Source organism: Peromyscus californicus, unplaced genomic scaffold, assembly GCF_007827085.1.
Source record: "Peromyscus californicus insignis strain IS unplaced genomic scaffold, ASM782708v3 Scaffold_14__1_contigs__length_90479793_seg_1, whole genome shotgun sequence".
Taxonomy (NCBI): Eukaryota; Metazoa; Chordata; class Mammalia; order Rodentia; family Cricetidae; genus Peromyscus; species Peromyscus californicus.
The window spans coordinates 5,720,906-5,733,454 of NW_026294435.1; the positions used below are offsets into that span (position 1 = coordinate 5,720,906).

Genomic DNA, 12,549 nt, shown 5'->3' on the forward strand with positions numbered 1-12,549 from the left:
CTTCTAGAGAAACAGGGTTTGACTCCCAGCACTCACATGGTGACTCACAAACATCTGTAATTCCAGTTCCAGGGGATCTAATGGCCTCTGTGGCATTCATGTGGCACACAGACATACACACAGGTAAAACACCCATACACATAAAATAAAAAGAAATAAATCAAAACAATTGGGAAAAAAAGGATCCCAAGGTGCACACATCCTAGCTTCTGCCTCCACCAAGCTATCAGCTAGTGTCATGTGTGATGATAGAGTGTACTAGTTACCATGGCAACCCTCAGCACCACCTCACCCCTAGTGGAAATCTCAGTGACAACTCCTGAGAGACACTAACTTCTGAGTCATACTAAAACGATAAGAAGGACTTAATCAGACAAAAGTGGAGGCCAGAGAGCATTGAAACAAGTGAGCAGAACCACATTTACTGCGGGTGTGAGCGTAAGGTTTAGGATGCAGTAAGGAATTGTGCTAGTCTAGCAACATATGACAGTAGATGCTTTTCTAAGGTCCGTGACCTGACTAGGCCTGGAAGCTGGCTAGGTTTCCAGGACCAGGCATGACGTCCCTCCTGTTGAGTGGGCCTTAGGTCCAATTAGGCAGCTGCTGGTTGTCACTGACACGTGAGTGCCGCTGACCGCACCTTTTGCACACCTTGCCGTGCTGGTAACTGTCATGGTTCATAGGTGTTAGAGCCGGGAGGACTGTGTAACAGCTCCCCTCTCTTGGCAGCTTGCATAGTATTTTCTGGAGCCGTGGAAGCCAGACCACAGGAAAGATGCTGTCAGGGCAGATTTAGCTCGAGTTTCTGAGTCCTGTGTCCTAAGTGTGTGGTGTCTTCAACAACAGGGATCCATCCTCAACCCTCCTAGGCAACAAAGGGCTAAACCAATTATCCATATTGTTCTGGGAGTTGCTTGGACTACAATGACCAACACTTTGAAAGGTTTCTTGTGCCCGGTACTGGACTTTTTACTCTTTTTGTTAGTTTATGGTTCTTCTGGAGAGCATTGTCAGCCCACATGGTTTAACTTCTTTTAAGATAGATGATTCATAGATAGATAGATCGATAGATGTATATATATGTAAATATACACATACACTTATATGCATTGTGTATGATTTTAAGTAAATATAAAATAATATAATTCCTTGCATCCTATCAAACAACCTTGCTGTTTTTTGCTCCTCTTTCTTCTTCTATATTAACCTTCCTCTCTCCTCCCCAGATGGAGCCTCCTCCTCATTATTCCCCTGATCAAAAACCTCTCTTACAGCAAATGGAGAAGACCACAGGAGACTACAACTGGATATAATGTAGAGATCAACAGATCATGGAGATCCTAGCCCCCACAGACATCACAGCTCCTGCATCTATGACTCAGGGAACATTTTGGGAGAAGGAATGGAAAGATTGTATGATCCAAACTACCAGGAAGTCTGTTGTGAAACAGTCTTTCTTAGAAATGGCTGCATAAACAGGACCAGAACAATGGTGGTATCAATGGACACATTAACGTGGAGGGGAAAGCTTGAGGGGTCCAACACCTAGACAAAGAACTAAAAGCAACTATTGGCTGATAGGAGAAGGAGAATTAGCCCCTCCCAGAGATGGGCCCCTTTATTGGCTGTCCAGTGCAGAATGGTCAGCAGTGACACCATACACAAAATAACAAAAACAGACTCAGCAGGTTCTGCTTAAATATATCTGTATACACAGACACGTGGTGTGTGTGTGTGTGTGTGTGTGTACAAATACAATCAAAGAAATAGAGGCTATCAACTTGGTGGGGGAAGTGGGGGGATAAGGGAGAGTAACTAGGAGGGGCTGGAGGAAGGAAATGATGTAATTCTATTTCAATTTAAAATGAATGAAATGAGCCATATGCACTAGGATGAGAGAGGAGAGCTCACTTCTCTGGAATCACAGGTTATGATGCCCCTTATGTAAAGATTTCCCAAGTATGTACAGCATCCGAGCCAGTGACCCTCAAATGTTCTCCTCTTTAGGCTGTCTGGAGAGATAAAGCTCCCCGTGGGAAGGTGGTTGGTCATGCACCCAACTTTGCCTGAGACAGTCCTGTTTTATGACTGTTGTCCTACATGCTCACAGTTAAATGATAAGGTCCATCCTATCTACAGACTGTCTGCCACACTCATTTGATACACAGACATGTGAACTCACACACACACACACACACACACACACACACACACACACACACACACACGCACACATGCACACACACACAGTACCATGTGCACAGTTTTTCTGCCAGGCCTGATAGCTCATAGTGTAATACCAATACCAAGAAGGCTGAGGCAGAGAGATTGCCATGAGAGCTGTGAGTTCAAGGTCATCCTGCCCTATATAGTACATGCTAGGCCAGCTTTAAGGGCTACATGGTGAGATCTTGTCTAAAGAAACAAAAAACACAATTTTCAGAATCAGAGTATTATGACTATCTTTTAGCCTAATTTGCCTCATTGTACAGACTGGAGACTTGGTAAAAAAATCTCTGTTAGGTATTTATTTATTTAATCATTCATCGTTGAATTAAAGATTGAGCCTAGTGCCTTATGCATACTAAGCGAGTGCTCTACCACTGAGCTATGACCCTAGTCCATTTTCTTTAACCTTTTATTTTAAAATAAGTTTTTCCTGTGTTGCCCAGGCTGACCTTAAACTCCCTCTCCCACCAAAGTGGGCCTTTAACTTGGCCATTCTCCTGCCTCAGCCTCCCAAGAGGTTGGGCTTACAGGCTTCTCCCACCAAGCCCAGCTCTCTTGGAGCTTTGATGTGACCTGAAGCATAAGAACAGAACACTGCCTCTATGCTTCACTTCCTGACTCTAGGAGGAGAAAAATCAGTATCAGATTTAAAAGAATAGGAGACTCTCTAGCTTCTTTCTGTGACACAATGCTATGAGAATTAAATGAAGTGATTGGGTAAACTCATCTGGAAAGGGCCTTCCTTGCAGGAAAGCACAGTGCAAGCGTTAGCGATGAGGTCACTCTGTCCTTTCCAGCCTCAGAGGAACCTGCTTTGTCACAGTCTCAGCCATCACGGCTGCACCCGGCTCCCTGAAGCCTCTGGCCTTAACTGCTGACCCACTGCATTGCTGCCAGACGATGCCAGACCAGGCCACACCTGGATAGCCCAAACTGCTGAGACAGCATGCTCCGAAGTCAACCCCAAACCCAGAGTGACTGAAGTGGCACCCTGTGAGGCGTTAGGAAGCATGGGTATGAAGCTGCTGACTCACTTTAAGGAGTCCCGTTCTGCTAGGCTTCCTCCTGTCCACCCATCCGAGAACTCATCAACACTTGCACTTACTGGAAGGTGACTGATGTTTGTAACACGATTTTGTTAAAGATCTTCTTGAGATGCAAGAGATAAAGGACATTTCTATCAGAACTTGTGCCATGAAAACATGCCTGACTGTCCGTCTGAAGCCTTCTTCCACTTAAGCCACCCTACCTTCAAGCTGTGTGTCTTTAGATCTCACTTTACCACTGACATTTCTTCACCCTGAGCAGCTGACCAAAAACTGGTCAAGGTCCCCAGTTCTGAGATCCTTGGGGCAAGTGAAACAACGTATTGTATTAAATGGAGTTTTCAGGACAAAACGTTTGAACGAAGCCATAAAATTTCTGTATTATTATTATTATTATTACCCATGAGGAAGAGACAATAAGTCAGCACATCTCAAAAGTCCAGGAATTTATGTTGAAATACATGATTTTTTTCAAGTTTGCTGAATCTAACAGGAGAGAGGAAGAATGATTTCTGCCTAGAACACAGGTGTCAGACAAGGAACACTGGTCTAACATGTAAAATGGCAAGAACGGTCTACATTTCAACCCTATAATGCCCACTAGGAAGGGCAGCCCCTGCGCTCTTCTTCTCAACCTTCTCCAGGCCTTAAGTACCACACCCTTTCAGAGACTGGCATCGCAAATCCATCCCGCATTCCACGGTAGGGCTGGAAACAATCTCAGTCTTCCCGAAATCACTGCTGTTCCCCACACCGCCATCACCCAATCCTCATGTCCTTTGCCTTCTTCATATTCTGAGTGTAGGTGGCTATGTGGTGTGGCGATGGTTCTGCCAGAGCCACTCTGGGTGCACAAAGGCCTTAGGAGCTGGGACTGCCGCCCGTCATAGGGAGACTTGGTAAAACCCACCCACTTCTTCACCATTTGGAGTCCTCAAGAGGGAACTCACCAGCCCTGTGACCCCACTTCGCTTACCTTGAGCAGCTGGTATCCTGGGAAGTGCTCTGCAAGGGAAAAGGCCGGCAGGCTCTCAGAGGCAGTGAAAGCTGTGCTCTGGGGCCCGGTGGCAAGCTGGCTCACCTGCAGCCACGCCCGGGCCTCCCACCCTGGCCCCGCCCACAGCTGCTTACTCATAACTCTTGGCAGCCTGGGCAAAATTGGAAGACATGATTCAGGCTGAACTTGCTGCTGCTGTCTGCACAGCTTTGGATGGCCTGCGACAAGCACGGGCAGGAAGGGTCTGTCGGTGGAGCCTGCCCTGAGCTGAGCACAAGCATGCCAAACCAGCAACAGAAGGTGAATGGGAGGAAATAAGAATAGAAGAGGTGGTGATAGAAATACTACAAACTTCTCTGACCTCCATCTTTTCCGTGTAGAGTGCCATTGCTCGTTCTGATAACATACACAGTGTTACAGGCAAAACAAGCAATACCGAACTGATTAGGAGAAAACAACTTGACAGAACTGCAGAGAGGGTGTGTCCCAGGAGAGGACACAGCTTTGCTCTGAAACGTTTGGTGTAAACTTGATTTGACAACTCCAGATCTCCTACAGCTCCCTGACCTGTGGGATCTGTTCTTTTCCTACCCTGCTTTCTGGGAAGCACCCAGAAGTGAGCCAGTTGTTTCTCTGGAAGATCACCTATACTCCTTGTTCATGTGCTGGTTTGTTTCATCATAGCCTTGGCTTCAGCATCCCCACACTGACTACTAGAATTTTAAAGATAAGGGCCTGCCTCACTCATTTCTTAGCAGCACTCCTTGGCATGCCCATGATTTCCCATATGCAGTCAATGAGCAATTGTTGACTGTTTGGATGAAAGTGACTCGGTCGTGTCTCCTCCCCCTGCTCTGAGTCTTGTTACTATCCAGAATCAAACTCATAAACAAAATTGAGTTCAACTCTGAAAGCACCATTCCAGGCATCAGGGGAGCACGGGAAGAAAGATCATAAAGACAGGGGTATGGGCAGCACACCTCATAAAATATCACAGTATCTAGCTGCAGTGAGGGAAATGTGGGTTTGAGGGCAGAGTCATAAGTTTTCAAACTGTCCTTACCACTTATTCTTGGAGAAATCCTAAACAAAATGTCTAATCTCTCTAGTCCCATGTTCTTCAATTTTAAAGTGAAATATACATGCACATACCTATGAAGACAATTATTACCACTTTGCTGTTCCTCAGAAAAACTCAGAATAATCTCAGTGGCCAAGAGGCCAGAATGGGATATTAGCATCTAAGTCACCACAGCTATTTATTCAGCATTGGACTGCGATTTTGGATCTCAAGAGATCTTAAACCTTAGTACTTGGTCAGCTCTCCCTTTTCATGCTTTAATTCCCTCTGCTACATTCTTGTTAACTCTCTGCCCATACTGGAAAGAAACATTTCAAATGACAGAAATTCAGCAACTCCCGAGGAACCTGAGCACAGCACGGTTCTGATTGTTTGAAAGTTAGAGGAGCCCCAGACACTTAGAAATGTGATGCGTTCCCTGTCCCTGAAGGACTTACAAATAACACAGTAGGAAGAGAAGACATAAATAAATTCAAGTACCTGATGGTGCAAATGAACAGACACAATAAGACTGGCGTGTGACCACATACGCAAATGTACTTCACAGATGAGTACACCTCCTACAGCCTTAGCGTGCTGGAGAGGCATCAAAGCAGGGTCCGTGGACAACAGAGGACCCAGGCGGCCTAGAAACAAAGAATGAGAAGTCCATAGCTAGAACTGAAAAGGACAAATTAGAACAGTATGGCAGCGAATGGCTAAATAGAGCTTTCCCTGACAAGAGCACTCACTTGTCCAAGTGTCTCTGCACAATGAACCCAAGTCTTTGCGCCTTGGATTTGAAGCCGATGTTTAATGTAACATCCTGACAAACACAAATACTGACTGAGGAAAAAGCTATTCCTCTTCATGGGTAAGGAAATTAAAATTTTGATTCTATTTGATTAGAAAGAACTATTTCCCTGGGATATTTTTCTCTGTGGTGGCCATAAATTTGAATATTATTATTCTCCACATTAAAAGACACAAGAAAACAGAGAGATGGGAAGGAATGGAGTTGAACAAGTATCTCATAGGTCTAAAAGCATTTCCAAACTAGTCTCTAGAAAACACAACAGATTAATTGTAGGAGAGAGCAGCTTGGAGAGAATTTCTGCTGTTGGCATGTCAGTTCCTATTATGACCCTTCTCTTCCAATGGGGCCCTCTTGACAGGAGTCTTTGGGTGATTAAATGCACCTGTTTTTGGTTGTGAGCCTAACATGGGTTTACACCAGGTCTTCCGCATACATGCTGTGTTTTTGTGGGACTCCTAACAATGGGAGTGGGGGTTCCTCTGACTCTTTTGCCTGCTCGTGGAACCTTATTTCCTCCTACTGGGGTGCCTTATCTAATCTTGATATGAGGACATATGCCTAGTCTTATTGCATCTTGTTATGTCCAGTTCAGATGCTGTCCCTGAGAGGCCTGCTCTTTTCTGAAAGGAAACAGAGGAGCAGTGGATCTGGGGGAGAGGGGAGGTGGGGGGTTGAGAGGAGTGGAGGCAGGAGAAACTGTGGTCAGGATATATGAGAGAATAATAAAGTAAATAAAAACTAAGCCTCTGCTGAGTGTGTCAGACCTGATCAAGTCCCTGGGACAGCTAGACATCAAGAAGAAGACCTAGATATTGGTCTCAAGGACGCTGTAGCTTGGCTTTCAATGTTAACACTGACATCTATGATCATTATTGTAGTGTGAAAATACACAGCCTGGAGGGAAATCCTGGAAAGGACAATGTTGTCAGTTATGTTAGCATGGACACTTCGAGGAATGGGATGGTTAAAAAATGTCCTATATTTTAATAGCAACATAAAACCATTTACATAAAAACAAGAGAGAGAGAAAATAAGAGAGAGAGAAAGAGAAACTAGAGGGGTGTGGGAAGGAGAAGGGATTAGAGGTGAATACGACCCCTATACATATATTCTTGGAAGACTGTCCTCAGGAAACCAACACTACCTAATGGATGCACACCAACTGTATTCAAGGGTTGTAATTCAGTTCTTGTTGTAGTGGTCAACCCCTTGCCATGCAGCCTCATAAAAATCCAACTCTTGAGTACTTTCAGTTTTCTTTGCTCTTAATAAAATTCGAACCTGTATGAAATAGATACAAAAATCAAATTTGACAGCTTCCTATATACCATACCATATTACGCCAGACTACACTATATGATTAAGTCAGTGTGCACTGTCCTCGGTCTCCAACCTAAGCAGGACTCACTGTTCCCAAGAACTCTGAATGGCCTCTGGCACAGTGGATGTGGAATTAATGAATGGGGAATGACCTCTTTGTGGAAGGATATGTTGCATAGATGCAATTAATTCAAACATTGATGAATCCAACCCATAAATCTGAGATCAGGTATTCCCTTAAACACAGCTGCCTTTTCTCAGTTCTCTTTACAGATTTTTAAAGCCACTTCAGATTATTCATCCAACCATGCTCAGTTCTTTAAGGATTCTTTAAGGAAGGTTTGGTGGGAAAGGATATAGTCGTTTGTAGAAAATTTTCTTTGCTCTATAACTCCCAAAACAATTCATAATGGTCTCTTTCTTGTAAAACACAAAATCTATTTTATAGACCATGCACAAAAAAACAGCAGGTGGGCTTTGGGGGTAGAGGGAAGAACTGCCACTTAAAGAATTAATAATCCATTCATAATGTACTTTTATCAAATGACAATTCCCTTTAGTTCAACAAAAGTAGTCTATAGACCAAATATTTAATAACCTTGGCGACTGTTTTGTTGGTGGTTTTTCTTGCCTATGGGTTTAAACATTACAAACGTTATGACTGGATTACACAGCATTCTGGCTAAGGATGACTAGACACACCCAGCCACTCCCAGCAGCTACTCAAAGGAGCTTTGTTATGACATGCTCTTCAGTGCTCTCGCTCTCTCTCTCTCTCTCTCTCTCTCTCTCTCTCTCTCTCTCTCTCTCTCCCTCCCTCCTCTCTTTCTTTCTCTCTCCTCCCCTCTCCTCTCCTTTCCTTTTCCACCCTCTCTCTCTTTTCCAAGAAAGGAAGTTTCAGCCGTACATTCTTGAGCATTCTCTTGAGACATCTATAAACCATCAGGTGTTTGAGCTTCACTGATAAATAAGATTCCCATTGATTCCTATGGCCTTTCCCCAGCAGGAGAGAGGAATATGCTAGCCTTGCACTTTTCCAACAGTTCACAGGAAGTTCACAAGGTTCATGCCTACTTCTGAGGACTATTATCTCTTTTTCTCATATGAAGAAACTGAGCCAGACAAGAAAAAGATATATTAATTGTCCTGAAGTTTATGGCTAAGACAGAAAACATACCTATAATATGTATACTTACATACAAGTGTGTGTGTGTGTGTGTGTGTGTGTGTGTGTGTGTGTGTGTGTCACGCACGCGTGTGCATGTGCCCTTAGTTGAGTTTTTATTTCTGTTTTATTTTGTTTCACTTTTTGAGACTGATCTCATGTAATCCAGGCTGGCTGTGATCTTCTATGTAATGGAGGCTGGCCTTCAGCTCCTGACTATATTGCCTCTAGCTACTGGCTACTAGGATTACCAACATATGTTGCTCTGTATCACTAAGCCTCAGATCTCTAACTAATAAATTTATACTCCATTGTGGTCAGTGATCTCCTTGCTGTACAATGTATCTACTTCACTGTGAGAATCCAAGTTGCATGATGTTTCTATTAACAAGTCCTAGGGTTTTCCTGGGAGAAGAAGTCTTAAATTGTAACTAATTCTGAAAAAAAAGTGTGTGAAAATTTTCCCTATGATTCATACTTAAAGAAACACAAGCTGAAGATGGATAAAACAAGACTTAGAGCTAATTCAGCCTCCAGGCTTGACCTACAGCTTCTCACATTCTACAACAAAAGCACAGGGAAGCAAGGTTTCCCTCTAAAGGACCCATGACCATCATTAAGTTCCTAAATTCAATACGAAAGGTGTTTCTAAGCAATGAGAGCGCCACGCCCAGTGCTCTGTGTGAGAATATATTAATAAGGCCTTTTATACATGCCCTGCAAGAGCTTCTTACATAAGTTTTTTTGTTGTTTTATTCTACTTTATTTTGTTTTGTTTTTGAGATAGGGTCTCTCTATGTAGCCCTGGCTGCCCTAGAACTCACTATGTAGACTAGGCTGGCCTTGAACTTGATCTTCCCCCTCTTGTCTCCCAAATGCTGAGATTAAAGATGTGAGCCACCACTCCAGGCTTATAAGGTTTATTTTTATAAAATTATCTAAATGAAAAGGCAAACAATAAAGTATGCAGTGTGCTGAGTAAGTTCTTCCATGTTACAATGTAGTGAATGGTATAAATGTATTGAAACCAGGTATGCTCCTAAAGAATACACAATGCTCTGTATTATGCAATTCTCTGGTCATTAATCTTAGATATAAGGTGCCTATTTCTGAATGCATTGAAAGAAAGGTTTTCCTCTAAAGAGCATTCATTACCATGTGATGACAGGCTCAATTCTGTGAGATAGAAAGTATAGAAATTCACAGCTCTCAGAACTCTGACCTCAACAGCTGGGAAAGAGGAAACTTTTACAAGGGCATCAAAGGAATTTGTATCTGGAGAAGGTGTGAATCTACTTATCTTATACACATGCCTCCATGAGAGACGTTTTGGGTAAGAACTCTAAACCTTGGCTTTCCCTCCTGTCCAGCACCCTGGCTCGTTTCCTCCATCCCAGAGGACTTTCTTCACTTGCTCTGACTACAAGTGCTTCTAATGCAGAGAAGTGAGGCAGCCGCTTGCTGAGCCCCATTCTGTCCTTCTACTCTGTAATCATGTGCATATATTTTTCACGGTTGAGTTCAGTCCCTTCCTGAACTGCAAACCACAGGAAAGGAAGGGCCCATAGTTTATGTGTTCTTAGGGCCTGGCCATAGAGTGTCCGCAGAAAGGTTCATATGTTAAAGCCTTGTTGAGAGATGGAGCCTAGGAAAGTGTTATGATCGTGAAGACTCTGACGTGTCTTCCTCCTCAGTGGGAAATCTCCTAATAGAGTCACAGCTGAATAGACTGCTGAGAGGTGGTGGGAACTGTGCGAATAGGAGCTGACTGAGGAACGGAGTGCGGGGCAAGCATTAAAAGTTTATGTCTTTCCTTTCCCCCTCCTCTCTCTCTCTCTCTCTCTCTCTCTCTCTCTCTCTCTCTCTCTCTCTCTCTCTCTCCCTCCCTCCCTCCCCACACACACCTCCTCTGTCTTCATATTCTGCCTCACCATAGGCCCACAGCAATAGGACCAAGTGATTCTAGACTGAAATCATAAGACAAAAATATATCTTTCCTTGGTGAGAGAGATGATTCAAGTGATTAAGCAAACTGTTCTTCCAGAAGAGCCAGGTTTGGTTCCCAGCACAGACATGGCAGCTCATCTGTAACTCCAGCTCCAAGGACTCCAACATCTCCTGGCCTCCGTGGGTACCAGGCATGCACACAACATGCAAACATGCATGCAGGCAAAAATCCATACTCATAATATATCATTTTAAAAGAAGAAAGAAAGATGTTTTGTTTGTTTGTTTGCTTGCTTGCTTTTTTTTTTGTTTGTTTGTTTGTGGTTTTCTGGATGGGTGGGCTGACCAGCTAAATTCTGGGATTTGCCTGTGTCTGTGTATGATGCCATGCCTGGCTTTTTACAGGGAGGCTTGGGATTTAAGCTCAGGCCTCATGCTTGCTCAGCAAACACTCTTGCCCACTGATCCATTCTCCAGTCTCTATTTTAATATTCCAAAACAAGAAACAAAAAGAATTATAGTAAGGAAATCAAAGAGTTTTGATCCAGCCAGATGGAAATGCTTGTGTACCAGCTCCTCATCACACCCTTGCATCTGGATCACAGGGAAGATGGGGGATGGTGGGGGACAGAAAGGGAAGAACATGCAAACTGTTAGTCCTCGACCCAAACTCCCAGAGACTGCAGTTGCAGAGGTCTTGGGTCAAGCCCAGGAATCAGGATGAGTCCAAGTGACATAGAATTGATTGTTTACAGACCTTCACATTTAGAACCACAGGTGTGTTCTGCGATGCCCCAGGTTGCCCATGATTTTTGTTGATTCCGGCATGATTCCCATATCTCATTTATGCTATGCCCAATAAAGACTAACTCACTTTGCCTCAGCTCCTACATCTGTAAAACAGGAAATTACATTAGAGCCTCCTCACCAGGCAAGAATGAAGAACATGCAAAGTGCTTGGAATCCATTCTAAGTAAATGTGCAACAGACAGAAGCTACAGTCCATCTCTGCTCTCTAAAGCTGTGGAGTTACAATCTCAGAGAGACTCGCCTCACTTCTTCAGTAGGCATAGAGAGAAAAAGGTCAATTACGTTTAACTAGGAAAAAAGTGATTAGTCTTTAAAGCCGGAGAGGATTTGATTGTCTATATCACACGTGTACCCATGCATACATACACAATTTGTGTGACAGTTTTACTTCCTACCTTTAGGTCATAGTGTCTTATGAAGGAAATGAGTAAGAATAAAAGAAAATGTGTGCATACTTAGAAAGCAGGATTAAGAATTCAAGGAGATGTGGGCACCTGGGGCCACAGTGGTGTCCGAGGGCCACACTGCTGTTGGGGCCATGCTGATTTGAGTGGCTTGTTCTTCCACCTGGGGCCATGGTGACATCTAGGCTTGGGCTGTGGCCAAGCGCCCTCTCTGGCTCCTGTCACTACTAAGGGCTGTGGGGATGCCCGGGGTGTGGTCAGCCATCTGAGATCATATTGGTGTCTGAGGACCTTGCTGCCACCAGGGCCATACTGATCTGGGTGTCCTGCCCTGCCTCCAGGGCCATGATGACGTCCAGGCCTGAGCTGTTGCTGAGGGCCATGTCTGGTTCTATGGTTCCACTGAAGCTGCGGTCTGTGTCACCATAAAGGGCCAAAGGAATTTTAACACATCCATGTTAAAATCCAAGGGCCATGCTGCGTCGGCCCCACCCTTCACTGGCCCTGGGTGGCCCCGCTCCTTGCTTGAGGAAGACAATCCCAGTGGCCAGGATTGACCAGCTCAACTATCACCAAGACCTGAATCCTGGGCCTTTGGTGGGCCCACCTTAACATCTACCCCATCTGGGACCTGCTGCAGCTCCTGAAGAGACTGGTCCTGCAAAACAATAGCACTTGGATGCCTGTGACTGGGACAAAAGCAGGGTATCCCAGAGGAGTTTCGGTAAGGATCCAGTGATGATGGTGTGCCAGA

General features: G+C 44.3%; 1 protein-coding gene across 3 annotated transcripts in view; it reads right to left on the reverse strand.

Annotated features, from left to right (window-relative positions):
* The window catches only part of Serpinb5 (serpin family B member 5), an 84,134-nt gene that overhangs the window by 19,853 nt on the left and 51,732 nt on the right, over positions 1-12,549 (reverse strand). Inside the window, exons 1-2 of one of the 3 annotated variants that reach the window (XM_052736463.1) lie at positions 7,294-7,393; positions 5,834-5,979 (exon numbers count right to left, since the gene is read on the reverse strand). The exons of 1 other annotated variant lie outside the window; for it this stretch is intronic. The gene's annotated coding sequence lies outside the window, so the exon portion shown is untranslated. Of the gene's footprint in view, positions 1-4,251; positions 4,373-5,833; positions 5,980-7,293; positions 7,394-12,549 lie in introns of those variants that run through there. One more of the 3 variants, XM_052736461.1, reaches the window with a different exon arrangement.